This window comes from Globicephala melas, chromosome 14 (genome assembly GCF_963455315.2).
Source record: "Globicephala melas chromosome 14, mGloMel1.2, whole genome shotgun sequence".
Classification (NCBI taxonomy): domain Eukaryota; kingdom Metazoa; phylum Chordata; class Mammalia; order Artiodactyla; family Delphinidae; genus Globicephala; species Globicephala melas.
In genome coordinates, this window is record NC_083327.1 from 84,917,438 (window position 1) to 84,933,290 (window position 15,853).

Sequence of the window (15,853 nt, forward strand, 5' to 3'; positions counted from 1 at the left end):
CAATCACAAATGTATCCCATACACTCCTGGAGAGAAAGTGAGATCTGAAATGAATATTTCATCCTTTCACTATAAACATTTCTTTATGTTTTCAAGTGTCTCCATAGAAAGTCTTGGGTAAAAATGATAAGTGTAAATGGAATGCAAAATGGAAAATACTTTTAACTATTTTAAATGACTTGGTTTGAGAATAAAAATATCAAGTTGGAAGTGGGGAGTAGGCAGCGTGGGGCAGGGTGAGTGTGGGATGGGTATGATAATGACCTGGTAACAGACAAATAAGCCCCAAAATGCCACTGCAGCAGCAACTCCAAGCTACAGTTCTCAACAGTGATGATTTTCAGGAGTAGATCAGTGCGATCTGTTACCTGGGACCCCTTGCCTGACTGCTTCCATGGTAACACCTCCCTCCCTCTCAATTCCCAAGGGCTGTTACACAAAGCTGAGAAGTGGGTCTGGAGTCTTGATGTTCATCGTGGCTACATCCTGCAAGTACAACCAAGTTTCAACAAATTAGATCTCTAAGTAAATAGGATCCCAAAGCAGTGCTAGATAATCATTAGACTCTCACATGACTCAAAAGGCCTGTCAAGATTTTCTAACACATGAGGATTATGTTTGTAAAAACAAATTACTCTATTGACAAAATATGTCCGAAGCTATTAGTAGAGATTTGCAATTGGAAACACAACGGAAGGAAGGTGTTCTCCTTGTGCCTGGGAGTCAGAAAGCTGGGAAGAACATTCTTCCTACTCCAGCCACAAGAAAAAGCTAGATAATTTCAAAAACATAATAATGGTATCCCCACAGAGAGCTAAGGTCACAGAGCAAATAACCTAAAATCTACAGAAAAGCATAACCATCCAAGGAAAGAGGTGATGGACCTGGCTCACTGGTAGCAGAACACGGGAAGAAACAGGAGGCGCCAAGAATCGATCCAAAGATTGTAGAAATTCCTAAAGGCTTGTGTGGGCAAGCCTGAGAATACAGAACTTCTGGAAGCCAGAGACACAAGAGGAGGTCACACCCTCTCGCTGGATCCTTACATACTTCTGCTGGGTCCTCCCAGAAAGGCAGGACAGAGAGAGCTATGGGCTCTGGTGCAGCCTGGGGGAGGCGATGGTTTACTAGTGTAGAAAAGGCACAAGATAAAAGGACTCCTCCCCTCTGAAAATTAAGCTTTAAGCCACTACTAGAACCCGGCCAATCCCAGTGCTCACGTGATGACCCACTGCAGCTGGGGAAAGAGTAAAAGGAACAAAAGCTTTCTGTCCTGGGGAAGGTGAAGGAAAACTCCTGGACCCAGGATCCTAAATCAATTCAGTGAGGTCTTTTACCACTGTGGGAAGAAAAGAAAGACCTCCCAGAATCACTGAAAAAAAAAAAATCATGACTCAGGTACATAGAGCCTAAGACTGAGGCTACACTGGGAGACAGAGAAATGCTCCCTCCCAGTGCCCCCCACCAGGTTAGCAAGCACCGAGGAACAAGTGACAACAATCTACCACTGGGAGGGGGGTGAGAGCATTGGGTTGAATTGTGTCCCCCCCAAACTATATGTCAGTCCAAACACCTAGTACCTGTGAATGTGACCTCATTTGGAAATGGAATCTTTGGATTTGTTATCAAGTTAAAATGAGGTTATTGGATCAGGTTGGCTCTAATCCAATGACTGGTGTCTATAAAAGGAATTTGAACACAGACATACAGAGTGGAAAAGGCCTTGTGAGGCAGAGACATTCACAGACAGAAGATGGCCATACGAAGACAGAGGTGTAACAGGGAAGAACAAATCTGGCTCCATATTGGATCTGTTCCTTTTACTTTAACCTTCGTAGTCTATTGATTTTGCTACAAGTTAATCACTAAAGGGATGTTGCCTATAACTTAAATTACACATAATGGCCCATCACCAGGAACCCTGCCTCCCATGCCTGAAGTTAAGCTAAAATACCTTTGTTTAGCTGCAAGAAACATCCTGACCAGGCCCACCTGTGAATGGCTGCAGGAAGGAAGAAATTAACCCATCCCCTCCAGAGTCTGGCTGGAACCAGGAAATATTTGTAACAACTTATCACCTTTATTACTTTACCTCCTCACCTACCCCACTTGGTTCTATATAAGAAAGGAACACCCAAACCCAGGCAAGATGGTTCTTTAGGACACGAGTCCACCATCTTCTCAGTCTGCTGGCCTTCTGAATAAAGTCGCTATTCCTTGCCCCAGCAATTTTTCTCTCAATTTATTGGCCTGTCATGCGGTGAGCAGTATGAGCTTGAACTCGGTAACAGAGGCAGCGATTGCAGAGATGCTGCCACAAGCTAATGAACACCTGGGGCCACCAGAAGCTGCAAGAGGCAAGGAAGGATGCTCCCCTGGAAGACTGCAAGGAACATGGTCCTGCTGGCACCTTGATTTCAGCCCTCTGGCCTCAAGAACTGTGAGAGAATACATTCCTGTTGCTGAAAGCCATCAAGTTTGTGGTAATTTGTTACAGCAGGCCTGGGAAACTAATACCCAGCCCCCCAGGCATAGGAGCACAGCAAAGATTAAGAGCTGAAGATGGAGGATGAACCTGAGAAAAGTCCTCAGGATACCAGCCACCACCTTCAACACAAAGCAATACTCACAGAATTTGAAGCTAGGGGTGCAGTGAGTGGAACCAGGGCAACAATAAAACCTAAATCCAACTCAGATATTGACTGCACTGACTTCACGTGCCATACTCAAAGCATTATAGATGAAACGTGGACCCATAGACGAGCTCAGTCTCTACAAGTCTACAATACTCAGCACTCAAAAATTATTAGACACGCAGAAACTCTGACATATCATCTTCAAACTGCTAAAAGTCAAAAGTAAAAATAAATTCTTGAAGGCTACCAGAGTTAAAAATACATGACACACAGAGTAACAATACAGGAGATTACAAAAGACCTCTTGTCAGTTTATGCCTCAACTATCATATTCAATATCTATCCACAACCAAATATTTGCACTTATGCAAAATTCTTGTATGCATACATTTATTTATGAATATCTTCCCAACAGTGGCAAGGATTACAACTCTAGGATATATGGAATTCCACTGTCTCCCCCTGGGGATAATTAGAAAAAGAGAAAACTGGGGTTTGGGTACAGAAATGGGACAAAAAGCAGATGGCAAAGCAGGAGTCAAGTTTTCTTACAATGAAGTCTTCTGAGAAGTAAAGGACATGAAGAGGATATAAGAGCAGGACTTAGAGCTCCTTAGAGCCTCCTGTTAAGAAGGGAGTTAAGATATGTATAGATAAAATAAAGCTTATTTTAAATATCTCTAAACATCTGTGTGCCTGGAGCAAACCAACCACTGTCCACCAATGGAGATGCCGAAACACACCCAAAGCAATGAACTGAGCCCAGGCCGGGGCCCCAGCTCTGAAGGGAAAACACTCAACTTGAGGAGGTGTGGACCGCCCTGGCTCCTGAGTGGTGATAAAAGACTTAAGAACGTGTATATGTATCACCGAATCACTTTGCTGAAACTGAAACTAAAACAACATCGTTAATCAACTACACTCCAATATAAAATAAAAAGTTAAAAAAAAAATTAAAAAAGAACACATACTCTGGAGCCAGGGCACCTCCCCTGCTTACAGACCCCAGGATCTCAGTCAGTTGTTAGGCCCTGCAGGGCTCACTTCAGCTTTCTCTTTATAAAGTGAGGATAATAACAGGGTACCTACTCTTACGGGTGGAAGGAGGATTAGAGGAACTGAGGTACACAAGACACATAAAGCATCAGAAAAAGTGTCACAAATTCGTTGTGCCCATCACTGTTCTAGGCTCGGAGGACAGAGTGGACAAAACCAACTTAAATCTACAACTTTTGGAGCTGACATTCAGGCTGGGAGGAAGCAGGCAATAAACAGAGTCAATAAGTAAATTAATTGGGGTGTTACATGATCTATATGTCTGGGGGAAGAATTAAGCAGGTACGAAGGATGGGAGATGGAGGGCTGTAATTTTGAGTAAGGTAGTCATGGACGGCCCCACCAGGGCACCCTGAGCAGAGGCTCAGTCCACAGGGAGAGGCCAGAGTGTTCTGGTTGGAACCAACTGGGAGGAGGGGGTCGCAGAACAGTGGTGGGCGGAGCCATGAGAGCCAGACAGGCACCTAAACACTTGGGAATTTACTCTTCAGGACTGGGTGCCAGGGGGCCTGTGAGCAGAGTAAGTGCTTGCCCCACGTTTCGGAAGCATCCCTCTGGGTGTTGAGCTGGGGGCACCAAGGAGAGAAGCAGGGGGACCAGTGGGAGGCAATCACTATAATCCCAGAAAAATATAACCCGGGCCAAGTGCAAGGTGGTGCCCAGGTGGTACTGACAAGTGATAGCAGTGTGACTCTGGATCTACTCTGAGGGCAAAGCAAGCAGCGGTATTTTCAACAGGGCCCGTGACATTCGGTGTCTGTCCCTGCTCTCTTGATGAGTTCTTGTCACAGCAGATGAGGAAAGGTGGTGGGACACAGACAGCTAGAAACGGAAATGTTTGTTATCCCTGTCTTTCCAATATTTTGCCAACCCAGATGTTCGACCTCTGATTCTGCAGAGGCGGACGATCTGCATGTCTGCACTCCACAACATTACAACATCTACAATATATAAGTAAAGTTCAGTCAAAGTGTAATTAGCATATTTATATAGATTGCAAAGTATTCCTGTTTTCTGAGAGCAGAGGGGCTTAGGCATGTGCACCAAGTCTGAAGATAAAAGTTCTTCCTGGATGAGCAGGCTGAAAGCACCCCCAGACGTGAGCCTGAGTCTGTAAGGGTCAGCCCTGAATTCTTGTCAGCATGCACCCATAACTAAAGCGAAATCTACCCAGAAATTGCAATGTGTGATGTGTAGGACTGTGTCATTCGTCACAAAGTTTCATTTTGTTTCCAGTTCAGGGCTTCATATTTTCTGTGAAATGTACAGAAATGGGAACGGCTTCAAAGTTAGCAATAGTATCAAAATTGCTAACTCTCCCTGCTGCCTGCAGCAAAAATTCACTTAAACTGCAGTAAATATGCTTTAGGTTAGACATGTGGAACAATGTTTCTTTAGAGAGGTAATCATATCTGCAAAAAAAGAGTCATCTTTCTCGGAGAAATTTAAGAATTTCTGGAGGTGTCTACGGGGGGAATAAAAATTCCAAAAGCAGAAGAAGCCTCTTGCATAGTATCAAGGCTGACCCCCCCCACTCCAGGATACAGAAAGATAACTTTGCTGACAGAGGGAGGAGGACATGTCACCAGGAACCCTCCATATAGGGTGACCGAGGCAGTGCAGAACCTCCAGCCCGTGACAAGCAGGTGACAATGTCAGGCCGGCACACCAGATCCAGACAATACACTTTTCTCTAGGGGTGCTCCTTTCCGAGGACGCTAATATATAAACCTGAATTCCACACGTATGTTAAGACATGTCTTTGCATATTAACATCTCCTCGTCCTTTTGCAAGAATCATAACTGCTTTTAGTTTAAACAGCTCTACACAATGGAAGCAATTCCCGTATTTCGTGAATATTTGTTTCCGCAGAGGGGGCCCCATAGCACTCAGTCAAGTCGTATGAATCAATGCTTGAATTTGTGAAATCATAAAGGTGCTCTGATCAGGCTATTGGGTGCAAGTGACAGATATCTATTCGAACCGCCAAAGGAGAGGTTTTATGAGGACCCTACAGGCCAGAGCTCAGACACGCAAGTCTGGCGTTGAAGCGTCTCTCAGTCCCCAGGGGCTACCCGGCATGTCTCACCTCAGCGTGTCTGCAGTTACGCACTGTGTCCTCTCTGTCCGGCTTCTCCTGGCCTTTCTCCCTTCCCTGTAGCATCATGTACGGTCCCTGCCCTCCCAGAGCCCCTCACCCCACCCTGGATGTCACCTGCAGCTTGGCGGGAAGTTCCCACGCACCCCTGGGCCCCTCTCCTGAGATCTCTCTCTGTCCACAGAGGCCTGCTGGCTCCTTCAGGAGCACCAGGGTCATGATGCACCCCCAGAAGCAACTCTCAACCCACGCAAGATGGAAGTTGGCGATAAATACCCCAGCTTCCGCCCTCCTGGGTGGGATCATTCAGGGCTGGGTACAGGCTCCCTGAGCATCCCAGCTGCCCACAGCAGACGTGCAATGTGCTTTCAGTTAGGCATTCCTGGGGCTCAGGTGTCCATCCTGTGACACTGAGGACTGGTGCCCAGTAACCTGCTGCCCACTCAGGGCTGGGTGTGGGATTCCCTCTGAAGGGGATCTCACCACAATTACTGATATTGCCAAAGCAATTATCTGGGACTTGACCTTCACCGTAGTTATCGTGAGTTATTATTACCACCTCCCGTTTTGAAAGAGGGAAACTGGAGGACATTAAGGCACTAACACAAGGGTAACCTTCCACCTGGCCTCCCCGGCCCTGCCAGGGCAGAGACGGAAAGGTCACCTGTATTAGCCTCTGTTCAGGGATAGGAAGGTCCCATCAAATACTTGGGGTTCTTCTTTGTAATATTCTGGATAACATGCCAATGAGAGTTAACTTAGCTCCAAAAGCCATTGTTCTGCACAAGCCAAGGAAACTTGAAAGTATGGAATTTAGACTAGGGGACATGAACGTTCATGCCCTAAGCCTTACAGGTGGAAGGGAAATACAGTAGCCAAATGGGCTTCCTATTGTGCAAATGTGAAGAGTAATGTTCTCAGAAAGAATAAGCTAATACTTGCATTTCTGAAACAACTAGATAATAACTGTTCAGCCATTTTACAAGAGGGTAAATCAACTTTATTTGTGTGTAAATTCCTTGAGATTTGAAAAATCAAATAGGTCAGTTTCACTTTACTACCTGAAGAGAAGTTCACCACTATTTTCTCATTTCTGCCAAGGACTCTGAGTTCAGTATGTTTTGAAAGTGTAGGAAAATGTCTAGCAAAGCATGGTCTGTAGAGAGGGAAAACCTGAATTACTTTCAATGAACTGAGAGAATTTGAAATGGAAGATACAGTGAAGCAAATAATTACCTGGAAATAAATTTTAAATATGCAATTGCTTATACGATGCTTGCGTTTCAGAAAAGTCTAACATAAATTCTTAAAAGACCAGAGAATAAGAAATCTAGACAAAATTTAGGTTAAAAGATAATTTTCTTAACTAAAAATGAGGAGTGTGAATTCACAAGTAAAAAGTCACATCCAATATTTACACCATTTTGAGCAGGGCCCGTCTAGGTTTGAGCCCCAGAACATAGCCCTGCACTTTGCTGTCACAAAGTGCCACAGACTGAGCGGCTTAAACACCAGAAGTGTATGATGCTTTCACAGTTCTGGAGGCCAGAAGCCAAAATCAGGGTGTCAGCAGAGCCAGGCTCTGTTCCAGGCTGCTCTCCCAGCTCCTGGCGGTTTTTTGGCTTTGCTCTCCCTGTGTGCGGGTCTGGGTCCAATATTCCCCTTTGCATAAGGGCACAGTCATACTGGATTAGGGCCCACCCTATGACCTCATCTTTAATAACCTGCAAAGACCCTAGTTCCAAATAAGTTCACATTCTGAGAGACAGGGGATTAAGAATTCAGCATCTTTGGGGAGAACACAGTTCAACCCATAGCGTCATCAAAACGCATTACGTGTTATGAGGATACTGAAGGCAACAGGTATGACTTGTGGCTCTTGCCTCAAGGAGCCACCCCTCTTGTGGGGGGACACAGACCCACAAACAGAAAATCACCACATCGGTGACAATGTGTACACAGGAGGGACTTTGTGCCCCTAGGACGGTTTCCTAGACAAGGTGAACATCTGATTCTTAAAGATAGATCCTACTTACTGTAGCAGGAAGGTTGGGAAGGCTGTTCTAGGCTGAGAAACCTTCTCTGTGACATTAAAGCAGAGATGGTGTGATGCTCTGTGTGGCCAGGAATGGGTGCTTGTGACAGAGAGCGTGAAACGGGATGAACAGGGGACCAATGAAAAGGACCAAGAACAGTGTCAGGTGTCCTGGATCAACGTCTGATGCCAGCCCTTCAACTGGATGTGAGGAGGTCAGAAGACAGCGGCTCTAAACCCTTTGGAGAGGAAAGCGATGACGTGAAGAAGGCCCCAAGAAGTAGAGCCTGAGTCAATGTGGCTCAAATAAGAAAACTCACTGAGAAGGCAGAGGTGGGTGGCCTTCGGGAGACTGTGGTCAGATCAGTTCACAGTCCGCATGCCCCTCTCCTCCCTGTGCCAATCTCTGTGTGTCTATGCTGCTCTCTTGATGTCCTTCTTCATCATTGCCAGACAGCTGTCAGCAGCAACTGAGCAACTTGCCTCCTTGTTGACCTTCGGGGGCCAGAGGACACTGCCCCCGACCGCACAGTAGCATCCTTGACTTTCATCTGATTAGTCCAATGTAGGTCTTGGACCCCTAGACAGTAAGAGTCCCCTATACCAGGCTTCAGCCTGAGTTCCTGCCCAGATACTGGGGAGGGATAAAGTCAAAAGCACCAGCTCAGCCGTCAGAAGAACCAGGGGAACTTATACAAATTTCTAATACCCAAGTCTCACCAATCTCTCGATTTAATTAGTCCAGGTTGAAGCTCAGGCATCTATTTTTTCTTAATTTCCCGCGGAGGAGTCTAATGTTCAGATAAAATTGAGACCCACTGGCGCGGTCGAATTTGGGATCCACTCTTGAATGTAGAAGGAAGGTCTGGTCTGCCACATTACAAGGGCTATGGTGGAGGAGGTGTGGGTACGGTGGAAAAAAATTAAAAGTATAACACAATTGAAAAACACGGATTCTTTTAGGAAGGCAGAGTGGGTAACAGATGCTAGGTAGGCAGCCCACACTACAGCAGAGTAAAATCAAGGGAAGTTTGTTCTTTTTCCTTGCTGTATGTTTGTTTGTAACATGGATAACTTGGCCATGTTTACAAGTTAAGGGAAAAGACCCAGGAAAGGAGCGATTAAAGATAAAGGACAGAGAGTCTGATTGATGGGGCAAGGTTATTGAAGAGTCAGAAATGGGTATCTCCAGAGGCTTAGAGCGTACACAAGTTAAATGCTCAGAGAAGCGCTGTTAACACACCGTTGAGTCCCTTGCAAATAAGAGTAGACTCTGAGATCCAAAAAGAGCCGCTGCTTAGCAACTGGAAGTTATAAGTAAAGAGGGAGTGAGTCTTGGAGAGTGCTCTATGAGGACACTCTTAAAATCAATAGTTATTTCCTCCCTTCTTGGAAGGCAGTGCTCTTTCACTTTCTGTTTGCAGCTCAGAACAGTTTTGCATCCTTAGGACATTGGAAAACCCTTCAGAGTGCCCTGACTCTTACTATTCCAGGCAAGAAAGGTACAAGAACAAATCCACAACACACACTGATAGCAGAATTTAAAAACTCATCTTGGAATTAAAATGCTGTTAAGCGTTGCGAGAAGAAAACATGGGAGAAATGGCACAACCATAGACCAAATTAAATAGTTCTTAAGGTCATAAATTTTGAATCAGTTAGATCCAAGGGATTTTGTATATATTTAACATAAAACATAATATCCATTTAAATATTATAACTAGAAGGCTCAGCTGAGAGCCAAAGCTAAGCAAATTTGGATGATAAAGTGAAAATTTTAGATCAAGTCTCCACGATAACAATCAATGAAGGCTGAAAAATCGTAGTTTACTCTTGCAAAAATGTTCCTCTTAACAATTTATTTTTACATTTATGAATGGACCTAGAGCAAATTAAAATATGGGACCAGATTCAAGTTAGGATGTTCAGCATTCTGAACAGAATGCTTTATTCAACATTATAAAGATAAAGACATATTATAAATCGGTTTTAAATGAGCTCACTAACTGCAAGTGCAAATTAATGAAGTTTATAAAAATAGTTCACAAAAAAAAGACTATGGTGTTTGATTAAAGTTATTGCTATTTCACTCATTCTGCCTATTTGGTCAATGTTTTTAATTCAAGTTTGAAGACTATTATTCAAAATATGCAAAGAACTTTTAAAACTAAACAATAAGAGAATGAACAATCCAAATAAAAAATGGCAAAAGATCTTAATAGATACCTCATCAGAGAAGATATAGAGATGGGAAATAGCATATGAACAGATGCTCTACATCATTTGTCATCAGGGAAATGCAAATTAAAATGACAATGAGGTACCACTACACACATGTGAGAATGGCCAAAATCCAGAACACTGACAACACCAAATGCTGATGAGGATGTGTAGCAACAGGAACTCTCATTTCTTGCTGGTGGGAATGCAAAATTGTGCAACAACTTTGGAAGGAGTCTTGCAGTTTCTGACAAAACTAAATATACTCTTCCCAAATGACCCAAATGTGCATGTGAATGTTTATAACAACTTGATTCATAATTTCCATAAGTTGGAAGCAACCAAGATTTCCTTCACTAGGTGATGGATAAATAATCTGTGATACCTCCAGATAATGGAATATTATTCAGCATTAAAAAGAAATGAGCTGGACTTCCCTGGTGTCACAGTGGTTAAGAATCCGCCTGCCACTGCAGGGGACATGGGTTCGATCCCTGGTCTGGGAAGGTCCCACATGCTGTGGAGCAACTAAGCCCGTGCGCCACAACTACTGAGCCTGCTCTCTAGAGCCCGTGAGCCATAACTACTGAGCTCACATGCCACAACTACTGAAGCCCGTGTGTCCTAGAGCCCGTGCTCCGCAACAAGAGAAGCCACCGCAATGAGAAGCCCGTGCACTACAACAAAGAGTAGCCCTTGCTCGCTGCAACTAGAGAAAGCCTGCGCACAGCAAAGAAGACCCAACGCAGCCAAAAAATAAATAAATAAAAGTAAATAAAAAATTAAAATTAAAAAAAAAATAAAACCAGAAGAAAAATATGCACTACATAAAAAATTTCTTTTTCCAAAAAAAAAAGAAAGAAAGAAATGAGCTATCAAGCCATGAAAAGACATAGAGGAAACGTAAATGCATACAACTAAGTGAAACAAGCCCATCTGAAAAAGCTACATACTGTATGATTCCCGCTATATGACGTTTTGGAAAAGGCAAAACTGTGGAGCAGTAGAAAGGTCAGTGGTTGCCAGGGGTTAGCGAGTGGATGAATAGGCAGAGTACAGACGATTTGGGGGACAGTGAGTTAAACTTCTCTACATGGTACTATAATGGTAGATGCATGTCATTATACCCATGGAATGAACAACACCAAGAGTGAACCCCTAAGGTGATGGTGTGTCAACATAGGTCCATCGATTATCCTAAATACAACATAGGTCCATTAGATTATCCTCTAATCAGGAGGATTTCCCTCCTGATACAAAAACGAGGAATAACATGAAATGCCTCTCTTCTTTGGCAAATTTACCATGAGGGAAGAAATCTAAATATTAAACCAAAATACTAGGACAGCAGAACCATGGACAGAACCTGGATACCGAGGACACTGGAGCCACTGGATCAGCTCTAAACTGCCTGCCTCTAGGCTTTCTGACATTTAAAATAATACATTCTTAGATTTACTTAAAAGGTATAAAAAAGTGCAGAGAGTTCCTAAGAACCTTCACCCAGATTCCCCTAATGTTAATATCTTACGTGACTACAGTGCATGAAAACTGTAGTAGTTGTGAAAACTATGAAATTAACACTGGTCCACAACTGGTATCTAAACTACCAGCTTTGATTGGGTTTCACCAGTTTTTCCACTACTGTCTTTGTCCTGTTCCGGGATCCAATCCAGAATTCCACATTGCCTTTTACTTTTTTTTCCCACGCTTCCTGTGTCCTCACTTAAAAAGAATGTCTTTGCTGCCCAAGCTCATGAACATATTCTCTTGTGTTCCCTCTGGTGGCTTATTGTTTAGCATTATTGCCAAGTGTAGGCCCATCTCTAACTGATTTTCCTGGATGGTGTGAAGTAGAACTTGAGAAAGCACTTTCCCCTTACGTATACTCAGTTATTCTAACACCATTTGTTGAAGATATTTTTCCTTTGCCGTGGGATTGCTCTAGCATCCTTTTCAAAAACACTGACCATATAGGAGCGAGTCTATTTCTGGTCTCTACTTTTTGTCATTTTACCAATACCATACTCTCTTGATCAACTTTATAGTAAGTTTTGATGTCAGGTAAAGTATGTCCTTGATTCTTGGTCCTTCACTTTTCCAAATAAATTTTTAAATTGTCTTTTCAATGTTTAGAAAAGAAATTACCCCCAAGATTTTTATACCCACAAAAGAGTAGCTGGAGAGAGGAACTCTAATAATTGATATGAGCTATCTTTCTACCAGGTGGATAAGAGTTTCAGAGCCAAATTTAATTCGACTTAGAAATAAAGGAACTTGGCATTCCATGTGTGTTAGGAGCAAATTGCACGCTCGTGCTCACCTGCCACTTTGTCGTGCCACGCAGACCCTCAGGCTCCATGGGCTCAGGCAGTGACCCTCTGTTTGACTCATGTGTGTGCAGCCAACTGCAGTCCCTGGCACACAGGGCAGGATGTCTGCTCGCAAACCCACAAAGTGCAGGCAAACGATCTGTTAAGAAGCTCGACTCTGAAACAAAGATTTTCCCCTAAGAAGACTATCGAGTCAAGAAGTTCTGGTTCTTTTTGTTTTTAATAGGAGAGATTTAGACATTTTTACCCTGATGTGAAGGAACCGATGGAAAAGGGCTATCTGACAATATAAGGAAATAAGACACCACTGAGTCGAGGGGCCAGGGAAGGAAAGAGCAGGATGAGGATGTGGGCAGAATAGTCTCCCACGTGGAATGAGCTTGGACTCCAGAGGCTACACAGCAGCACTTAGGAGCAGGGCCCCGGGGCCAGACAGCACGGCTTGGCCGCAAGGTTCTGTGAACTTGGGCGAGTCCTTCACCTCCTGTGCCGCGGTTTCCTCATCTGCGGGGCTGGGATAATAGCAGCCCCTTCCTCTGTTTAGAACAGCGAGCCCGGCACTGGGCTCTTACTGTGATCACGACACCTGGTAAATTCGAGGAAGGCGGCAACGATGGTTGTGAATATGGATGATTTTGTCAGCAAAGAGCAGGACATAAAGATGGCTCTGATCAGATGACTTCCGGTCTTAGTTGTTTTCTTTGTTTTTTAAAAAATTTTATTAGAGTATAGTTGATTTACAACGTTGTTTCAGTTTCAGGAGTACAACAAAGTGATTCAGTTAGACATATATTTACATATATCCATTCTTTTTCAGATGATTTTCCCATATAGGTTATTACAAGATATTGAGTAGAGTTTTCTGTGCTCTGCAGTAGGTCCTTGTTGGTTATCTATTTTATATATAGTAGTGTGTATATGTTAATCCCAAACTCCTGATATATTCCCCCCCCCAACTTTTCCCCTTTGGTAACTGTAAGTCTGTTTTCAATATCTGTAAGTCTGCTTTTGTTTTGTAAATAAGTTCATTTGTATCATTTTAAAAATTGTTTTCTGCCAAGTTGGAATGAAGGCCAGTAGCAGAAATTGAAGCTGCATGGAAGAAGTGGGGGCTATGGAGGTGTCCTGTGGCTCAGGACAGAGGGAAAGGTCTCTTAGTCACTGGCCCAAGCCGAGATCTGTTGTCCACAAAAGGCACAGTGTGGACCTCCACGGTGATACATCTGACCTGATTTCCACAAGCAGGTAAGGACGTGGATTCACCTAGATGGACCATCTTGGTGCCTGGGCCCCCAGCCACCTACAGCTGAGACTCAGTATTCTCATCTGCAAAATGGGAACAAAATGTGATTTTCCTGAAAGAAGGGCTCTCCAGATGCTTTCGAGAGGTTCTAATCAGCTCTGAGAACCATGAGAACTTTGCACGTTGCCCCCTCCTCCTTCAGAATGCTGTTACCTATTTACAGGTTGGCCCCCCAAATTCCAGATGGAGCTGGCTGTGCTCCAACCAGCCATGTGGGGCAACCAGCCTGACCCCTTACAGTGAAAACATACACATCCACACACTTCAGAACCCCACTCAAGCAGGCACACGCCTTAAAAAAATAATTTCAACTTTCTTGCGGTTTTAATTAAATAAAGTAGTACTAATAGAATACACTCTGGGGCTTTCCTGGTGGCGCAGTGGTTGAGAGTCCACCTGCCGATGCAGGGGACACGGGTTCGTGCCCCGGTCCGGGAAGATCCCACATGCCGCGGAGCGGCTGGGCCGGTGAGCCATGGCTGCTGAGCCTGCGCGTCCGGAGCCTGTGCTCTGCAACGGGAGAGGCCACAACAGTGAGAGGCCCACGTACTGCAAAAAAAAAAAAAAAAAAAAAAAAAAAAAAAAAGTTAGAATACACTCTGTGTACAATTGACAGGTGAATAAATTCATGATTACTTAACAACTGAAGTCCAATTGTCTCAATTGCTGTTATTCCAAACAGAAATCAATGCTTTGTACTTGCTGAATGCTACACAAGGTCCGTGTGCCAAGTCACACAGAATTCAGATGAAAAACACATAAAACACTTGGGCACGACATAAATGAGTAGCCCATAAGCAATGAAAAATAGTTATTGAGTATCTCCCACATGCAAAAAATACAGAGAAGGGGGAAAAGAATAGCTAACATGCATATGTTAAGATGCTTGGTCTTCTTAATAAGAAGACATTAAATGGCCAGATAAAATTTATTTTTAAAAGCTCAAGAATCTTAAATTAACTAAAAACTCATAATTCCCTCCCACTGCACTCTCTCCATTTCCCCAAAACCCATGCTTCCCACAGTCAGCTCCTGCCTGTTGCTCAGACAAAAAGCCTTAAAGTGGCCTTAGATTCCTTGCTCTCCCTCCAGCGTTAGAGCCAAACCATGAGCAAATCCTGCCATTTCCCCTTCAGATCTGCTTTCCTCTACCCCCAGTTTCTAGCACATCTGACCACTTCTCGCCACTCCCAAGTTTCCTGGCTGGCTCAGCATCACCTCCTGCCTGTATTCCTGGAAAATTCTCCTCGTGGGGTCCCTGTGTAGAAGGTTTCTGCCCTGGGGCCTGTATCAGCCATGGTTCTCCAGGGAAAGATACCCGTAGGCTATACATGTTAAAATGAATTTTTAAAGGAATGGGCTCATGCCATGTGGAGGCTGGCAAGCTTGAAATCTATAGGACAGGCCAGCAGATTGGAAACAGGTGGGAGTAGATGCTGCCGTCTTGAGGCAGAACTTTTTTACAGGGAATCCTGTTTTTGCCCTTACGGCCTTCAACTGATTGGGTGAGGCCCAGCGGCATTAGGGAAGGTGATCACCCTTACTTAAAGCCAACTGATGGTAGATGTTAACCCCACCTACCACATAGCTTTACACCAACACCGCAACAGTATTTGATTAAATCCCTGGGCACTGTGGCCCGCATAGTCTGACCCATAAAACTCACCATCTAAGCCCCTTACGCAGGAGACAGACTGGTCCTCTCTCCTCTACTCTCACCCCCAGTGACTGCCCGTCGCCCTCACAGTAGAAGCCCTGCCCTAACTCCGGGCATCTCTCCCTGCTCGTTCTCCCTTGCTCCCTCCTTTCTGCTGCGTTTCCCTCCTTGCTGAGCCTATTCTTGGGATGATAGCGCGAGCAGTACTGGATGGACACCTCTGCTGTGCCTTGAAGTCCCACGTCCTTCTGTTTCCAGGGCCTTTGCACGTGCTCTCTTTCACCAGACCCTTGTATGATTTCACCTCTCTTCTTTAGGGTGTCTGCTCCAATATAATGATAGGAGGGAGAGTTCCCTCACCGCTCTATGTGGAATGGCATCGTCCTCACTCGCCTCCACACACCCTGTCTCCTTTCCTCTGCTTTACTTTCACTCATAGCACTAATTGCCATCTGACTTATTCACCAGTTTACTGGTGAGGAACTGGTCAGGAACTGGTCAGGAACTGGGGTTC